The sequence below is a fragment of the Haliotis rufescens genome, unplaced genomic scaffold (assembly GCF_023055435.1).
Source record: "Haliotis rufescens isolate VD_foot unplaced genomic scaffold, xgHalRufe1.0.p SCAF_18, whole genome shotgun sequence".
Classification (NCBI taxonomy): domain Eukaryota; kingdom Metazoa; phylum Mollusca; class Gastropoda; order Lepetellida; family Haliotidae; genus Haliotis; species Haliotis rufescens.
In genome coordinates this window covers 25486920-25495257 of record NW_025963868.1, presented here as the reverse complement: position 1 = coordinate 25495257, position 8338 = coordinate 25486920, and positions in this window count along the sequence as shown.

Sequence of the window (8338 nt, the reverse complement as noted above, 5' to 3'; positions counted from 1 at the left end):
ATCATTGATATATGTCCCTGATAAATATAAAGAAAGTTGACATCATGTAAAAAGATGAAATAACAGGGAGTTTGACAAGTCAAGATCTACAATGTTTTTTTACAAATTGGCGTGCATTCCACATTGACTGTAACATATATGAGAGAGAGTAATGGATATATATATATATATCCATTACTCTCTCTCATATGTATTGTAAAATAGAAAATAAAAACTTTGGACAAAAACATTGTAGATCTTGACTTGTCAAACACACTGTTGTTTCATTTTTACATTTCGCAGTACTATATGTATATATATATTTATATATAGCACTGCAAAATGTAACTGATTCATATGAAGTTCAATAAAAAAAATATTCTGATATTAAATTACGCATCTTTCAATATATATTCATAAAGACATCTCCACGACTACGTGATCTGACGTATAATTTGGATGTTTGCGTGTAGAGAACATAATACTCACAAACGTGGTGTCTGAAAATGAAAAACACACAAAAGTTGTTTAGCTATCAGGTACTCATAAAAACACTTTTGTATTTTATATATATGTAAAGAGTTAATGATATATATTATCAACCCAGTTCAATCAGTACAATCCACACCGCATTTAAGCCATCCAATTACAGTAAATTACGTTTATAACGAACACGCTTATAACGAACTGACAGATATAACAAACTAGTTTTGGTCCTGTCCATTTGCTGTATATATTCCGTACATTTGCATATTACGAACTACGGCTATAACGAATTAATATTAGTGGTCCCTTTGAGTTTGTTATAACCGTAGTTTCCTGAAGTGTCAATGATATTCCAAGATTTAATGTACGTTATGTAGTTATATTGCATCACACATTCACATTCTGTTTATATATGCAGGAGGTATGTGAAAATGTGATCAGCAATGTTCCATCTGTATGACGGCGGTCTGTAAATAATCGAGTCTGGATCAGATAGACCAATCATTGACATCATGAACATCGATCCACTCAATTGGGATACGATGACATGCATCAACCAAGTCGGCGAGTCTGACCACCCGATCCCTTTAGTCGCCTCTTGCGACAAGCATAGTCGCCTTTTCTCGCACGCATGGGTAGCTGAGGATCTATTTTACCCCGGATATTCACGGGTATCTCCTGTAACTGAGAGGTTAAGAGGTTAAGTACCTTTTATCTAAATCTATCACTGTATTGGTCATTACCCAGATAGAACAAGGACATTAGTTACTGGCTCCACTTCAAAACCTAGGTTTTATAATCACGTCACAATCCACAAACACAAATACGACTCTGGTCAACACAACACAAACACAATTCAAACAATTTATTCCTAAAACTTAGTTGACTTTGATTCTCTTTTTCTCGGTTATGCTGTCAAGAATGTCTGGTCTTCCCCTGTTTATTTGTCCTAGTTTAAGCCTGGCCTTTACTGCCGTTGTATCCGCTTCCAGAACACGAACCCCAAAGGCCACTGATGTCATGTGCTACTTTGAAATGCAAACGGTCAGCGTCCTCTCACTGTGTGGCCGTGCTAATAAGAGGTATGTGTGATACACTGTTAGGTATGATTTAGAATGTACTTGTAAATGAAGTAAGACGCTGTGATGAATGTTTTCACGCAGCTTGTGTGAAGCTAGTATATTACGGAGACAAACCTTTGCTATTAGGAAAACATTATGGGCGAAACGTACACTTGATACTACAACAGAATATAGTGTCACGTCAATATACAGAAATTACATCTTCTTGAATCTGATATTGAAATATGTTTTAGTTACGTAGCCACTGAAATGAAAAGAATGATGTATGTGTTGCGAGTTGATAAATTTAATCATAGACATTTCAGATTCATTGTGATTTTTCAGGGGGCACGGGTGGCCCAGTCGTCTAAGGCGCCGCAAATGACTGTTCATTGCATTTCTTTACTTAAGGGAAGTGGCCCATCTACAAACGTAATAGAATATAACAGGAATGGGAGATCAGGTTTGTACAGCAACTGTATCCTCGAAGGATGTTAAGGTACTGTAAAAGTATTATTCCCCTGACAGGTTGCATAAGTTCCACATCTTTCAAGTAAATTCAGAACTATTACGTTATTAATTTGTAGAGTACCTGTTGTTTTAATGTTACGCTAACTTTGCCAATAATCGCCAACTCCTGAAGTGATGGTGATGCTGGGGTCCATGCAGGTAAAAAGTACTGTAAGTCCCATTTGAACCTTAGTATGGTGATATTCCTTCAGTTGCGGGTGATCTATAGCCCGTTTTATCATGGTTTGTTATGTATAATGTTATCTTTTTATGTTCACACACTAGTTTTTTTCCTGTGATATATCTAGTTATTGTCAGACAGACAGACAGACAGACAGACAGACAGACATGTTTATTCAGTAAAAGGCCAATGGCCCAAAATACAGGCATGTGAGCATGACATTTACAGGGCACAGAATTTATCATTAATTATTTTGTGAGCATAATATAAGAATGTACAAACTAGAAATAATGTTTGCTCATTATAATTACTAAGAACATTTATTACATGAGAAATACTGTAATGAATAGGCATAGGAAGATTAACAAGGTATTTTTGTCATAGGGCAGAATATAAATTACAATTAAAGAGTACATGGAATTCAATTACTACTACAATAGTTACAGAATCTAAGTGAACGGTCTGTTTTACTATATCTGCCAGTTTCTAAAGCTTTTTTAAAATTTGAACATCTGAATTTAGTAAAAACAATTCTTAGATGGGTATGGAGTGGACATGACAAGTACCTTTCAACATTTAACATGGATTTAAAATGCTTATAAAGATCACATTTTGGAGAAGAGTTTACAGAAGCACTCCAGAATTGCTTTAAATTATCTTTGAGCCTTTGCTTAAAATGGAGAATAAAAGCTTTAGAGTCACCCACCTCTTAATTGAGCCATACAAAACCAAACCCAAATTGGAATAAAATATTTCTAACTTTAGTCGCCAAAGTTACCCGCCCAACATCATCTAAAGATTTAAGCATTAAATAGCATTGGGAAGGTAATCTGTGGGGTTGAAGATGTAAGAGCCTGCACCTATATTTAATTACTTTATTCATGTAAGTTAGTTGTAAAGGAAAACTCGCACATTCCGCTAAAATTATATTTGAGCAGGTTGATTTGTTTACTTTTAAATAATGCTTACAAGAGGTGATTTGGACAGATTCGATTTTTTTACAATAGCAAGTACCCCAAATTTCAGAGCCATAGGTTAAGATGGGGGTGATCATAGAGTCAAAAACAGTTCTGTCCAAGTGATATTACCAATTTTCCTTTGAAAAGAGTTAATGGCTAAAATTGCTTTGGTGGCTTGGGATGCTAGAGTAGTTTGTGCCTTACTCCAAACAAGCTTAGGTGTAAACATTAAGCCAAGATATCTATAGCTTGAAAAAGTTTCAATAGGTTCACCATGATAAAACCACTTTTCATAACTGTGAAGATGCCCACCTTGCCTAAATACAATTACTTTTTTTTTTAAAAGTTAATTTGCATGCCTGTTTTATTACAAAATATTTCCAAAGCATTAATTTCTTTTGAAGCTGGGCACAACTATCTGAGAGAGCAGAAACATCATCAGCAAAAAGAAGAGCACATAAATTATCTATATCAGGAGAAATATGAATACCTTTACCACCTAATTCCTCAAATACTGTAGACAAATTATTAATAAAAATTAAGAACATTTGTGGGCTTAAGACACAACCTTGGCGAGTACCTACATTACATGGAAACACTTGAGATAAACCTTTGGCTGATCTTACACAGGCTGATAAACCACTGTACATGGAAACTAGGACATTATAAATGGGACCCGATATACCTACTTTCTTTATTGAATCTAACAGAACATCATGTTTTACAGTGTCGAAAGCTTTCGAAAAATCAATAAAGAGGCAATAAAATCTTCCCTTCTTTTTGCCAGACTATTTTGTTGTAATAGCTTGTAATGTAAAAATATGGTCAATAGTAGAATAGTCAGTTCTAAAACCAGCCTGAGCTTCACTGAGGATGTTATTGGTGTCACACCATTGCTGTAGTCTGCTGTTTAGGATAGATGTAAAAACCTGGCATAAAGTATCTATAAGAGATATTCCCCTGCAGTTGTCTGTATTTGATTTATCACCAGATTTATGTAATGGACAGATTATACTCTTACCCCATGAAGATGGGAAGGAACCAGTAGAGAATATTTGATTAAAAATCGTGGTGAGAATAGGTGCAAGAAGGTTACTGCAGGATTTAATAAATTCATTTGGTATGCCATCTGGACCTGGGGATTTGTTGTTAGGTAGATTTTTGATGTGGGATAATACTTCTTGTTCAGAGATGGGATGGTTTAAACTATCGGAGGCAGAGAGGGCAGAATCATCATAGAGTGGATACTGGGTGCTATTGTCAGTGGATAAAAGTGATCTAAAATGGTCAAACCATTGCTGGCATGAAATATTTTCAGAAATTGTGTTACCAAATTTGTTTTCTTTAATGATTTTCCAGGAAAGACTTGGGTCAGATCTAGCTGCGACTAATTTGTCCCTCTGAGTTTGTAGATACTGCTGTCTTTTGGAATTGAAACTTTTCTTAAACAAGCGTCTCAAATATCTAAAGCGGTCTAGATCAGCATTGTGGTCTCTATGGGCTCTGAGAGCAGCATACTTATCATGTTTCAAGTTTTCAAGATCTTGGTCCCACCGTGGTGGCTGACATAAATTTAATGGTTTGCGAAATTGTGTATAATGCTTTTTGGTATGTTCAGCAGCACATTGATATGAACTGGGGCACTCTCTACATTTGCTTCAATCATATCACATAGTGCAGATTTAATATCATAAAAGCTTTCTTTAAAATTATCAAAGAAAGTGTTACCAGAGTCTCTACTCCAGACATACTTATACCATTTACATGGCTCAGGACTGACATCTTGCGGAAGATCATTTTGTGGCAATTTACAATCAGGTTCATATAAACAGTTAAAATCTAGATTAAGACTGCAGTATAATGGAAAGTGGCATGAATAATCTCTTGTACCAATACCAAAGTCAGTTACATGGGCAAACAGGGATGATGAAGCTAACATATAATCATCAACACTTGCTCCATTGTGTGTTACACAAGTGAACTCTCCTCTCTGATCATTAAAGAGCCTGCCATTAAAGACGTGAAGATTAAAAGAACGACAAGGTTCTGCTTGCTTAACACCATAATCTAGTTATTGTACTGACCTTTGGTGGAAGGTTTCTATATTTTCTGAATGCATTTATATTATGTCTGGCCTTTGATAGTAATGATATAGCTGACATGTTGCCGGACCGCCTGCGTAGGCTAGTGATAGAGCGTCCGCCCGGAGAGCGGAAGGTCCGGGGGTCGATCCCTTGCCGCGTCATACCAAAAGACGTAAAAAGGTGGTACTTGTTGTTACCCTGTCTGGAGCTCGGCATAAAGGGGCTCAAACAAGGACTGGTCGGCTCGGAGTCAGTATTCTGTGTCTGAGTTTGGTATTCATGTTAAACTGCGACATGGTAGAGGTATGAAGGACCAGTGAGTGTCTCCTCCAATCTCAGTAAAATCGAATCTTAGTTCTCGCTATCGCTGAACAAAGATCTGATCATGAGGACATCCCATTACGGGTCACGTCAGAACGATCTTTCATCTGACCAATCAAAGCGTCGCTTACCAGATCGTGAAAGTGACAGTCAGAATAGGTTTTCTAATGATGCAACTTCGAAAACGTTAACACGGGGTAGTCCGAACGGCAGTTACGGCCCGTACGACTGATTCCGTAAAAACTATCGTCTATCTCTCGCTTCCGTGGGATAATCATTTTAACGTTACGTTGCAAGTACGTGGGAAGCACTGCCATACAATCTCAACCATATATTAGACATTCAGGAATGTTCGTTTGTTCACTTTTCAAAATTTTAATCGAGAACCGTGTCAACATATTTTTCAAGCATAGTCTGAAATGGAAGTCGCCAGGTTGAAACTTCTTGTTAGTCATTTCAGTGTTCGGTCAAAGTTCGCGAAAGGTCGTTCTGCACTGACCAGTAATGGGATGTCCCCAGATCTTTGTTTAGCGACAGCGAGAACTTAGATCTGATTTTAATGAGATTGATGTCTCCCCTTTGTTGGTAAAACATTCATAAGTCACGTGACCCTTTACTTGCACACATAAAAAAACGATGATTGATGTAATAATTTTTGGATTAGTTTTAGAAAAGCAAATTGATTATTTATCTTGAGACATTATAGTGAATCTAAATAGGAAAATATGTATATACACACTGACAACAACGGTAATAGACAAGAAGCATACAGATGAAGCCATGTGTACAGTAACGTCCAATTTAATTAGGATCCATCAACTTGTCACAACTGTATAATCCCTTTAATCTTCATCGTGACTGTATATCTGGCTTCACTACCCGTGTGTTCCATTACCTGTGTGTTATTTGTTATTCTTACTGTACATTTGGAAGGGAATGCATCACGTTTGGTTGCCACCTGGGGTGTTGGATGGCCTCAGCAACGTAAGTCTGTTGGCCCTGTGTTTTAAATATGTTTGTTTGTTGTTTAACGCCGCACTCAGCAATATTCCAGCTATATGACGGCAGTGTGTAGATAATCGAGTCTGGACCAGACAATCGAGTGACTGATATCATCAGTATCGATCCACGCATTTGGGATACGATGACATGCATCAACCAAGTCAGCGCGCCTGACCACCCGATTCCGTAAGTCGCCTCTTACGACAAGCATGGGTTGCTGAAGACCTATTCTACCCCGGATCTTCACGGGTCTTTTAAACATGTGTAACGTCATTGTGTAATACCATTCTGTGTGAAGCATACTGTTTGATGCTGGTTAAACAATTGGTATTGCATCTTGATATATTCAATTCATATTTTGTCAACAAAACGATTTAGTTTATAAATATGATGGTGCTTTCACAAACACTTAGCTCATGCAGTAATGTCCCTAGATCACAAGCTGTCGATATTCGCAATGCAACATGCTGCTGCATTTTCAACACATTAACATTACTGATTAAACAGAAATTAGCCCCAAGGTCACATACTATTAACTGTAATTTAAGGTAATGTGTTAACAGAAAAGAGTATCAGATTTTATATCAATCCAAATAATGATATATTGTTCAGACAATCTGTAGAATGTAGACGTAGAGAATATGATATGAGTATCACTGACATAAATCACCCCGGCTGTTATACCGCCGCATCTAGCGACAACTTCTTTTCCAAACCTTCATATTTTACTGATATACATTTGATTTAATTGACCCCTATTTAAAGAACCATTTCTTGAATGAGAGAAAGACGGAGAGAGAGAGAGAGAGAGAGAGAGAGAGAGAGAGAGAGAGAGAGAGAGAGAGAGAGAGAGAGAGAGAGAGAAAATACAAAAGTCCAAAGATGAGCTGAATAATTTACTCAACCGGTTTATATATATATATATATGTGTGTGTGTGTGTGTGTGTGTGTGTGTGTGTGTGTGTGTGTGTGTGTGTGTGTGTGTGTGTGTGGTGGCGTTTTAGAATTTTCTTTAGTACATTGGTAAACAATGTCATCCTTCTCAGGTGATATCTCGACATGACCGCCACCCGTTACTGAGAGGTTCAGGGATTTAGTACCTATTATATAACTCGACCACTGTATTGTTCAGTAATATATTAGGGTTATTACCCAGATAGGACAAGGACATTAATTACGGCTCAACTTCAAAATCTAGGTTTTAAAACCATGTCACAATCCAGGTTTTGTAACAGTATATTTCAAGTCCTAGGTTTTGACCTACACTCTATGAGCAGAAATCGGTTTCCAAACCCACATACGACACAACACAAAGACAACATTCAACAATCTATTCAAAAAACTAAGTTGATTATTATAAAATTGTTCTTGCGGCTGCTTCTCTTTTTCTCGGTTATGCTGTCAGTAATGTCTGATTTTATCCCTTTCATTTGACCTACTTTATGCCTGACCTATACTGCAGTTGTACCCATAGTAACTTTTGTCATGTGCTACTTTGAAATGCAAACTGTCAGCGATCTTCTATTGGTGTGATTGTGGTGGCATGCTAATTTTAGTAGCTTAGGACAGTTAGTGTGATTTGTGATTTGTGACTTTCTTCACGCAGGTTGTCTGAAGATAGTACCTCATGGAAATAAACCTTTGCAATAAGGAAAACCAGTTCGCAAACGTCAATGGTCAGCAACATTGTATTTCAAGATACAGATAACTTCATACCCTAACAAATATTTCCGACTGTTCTGGACAAAAATGGGG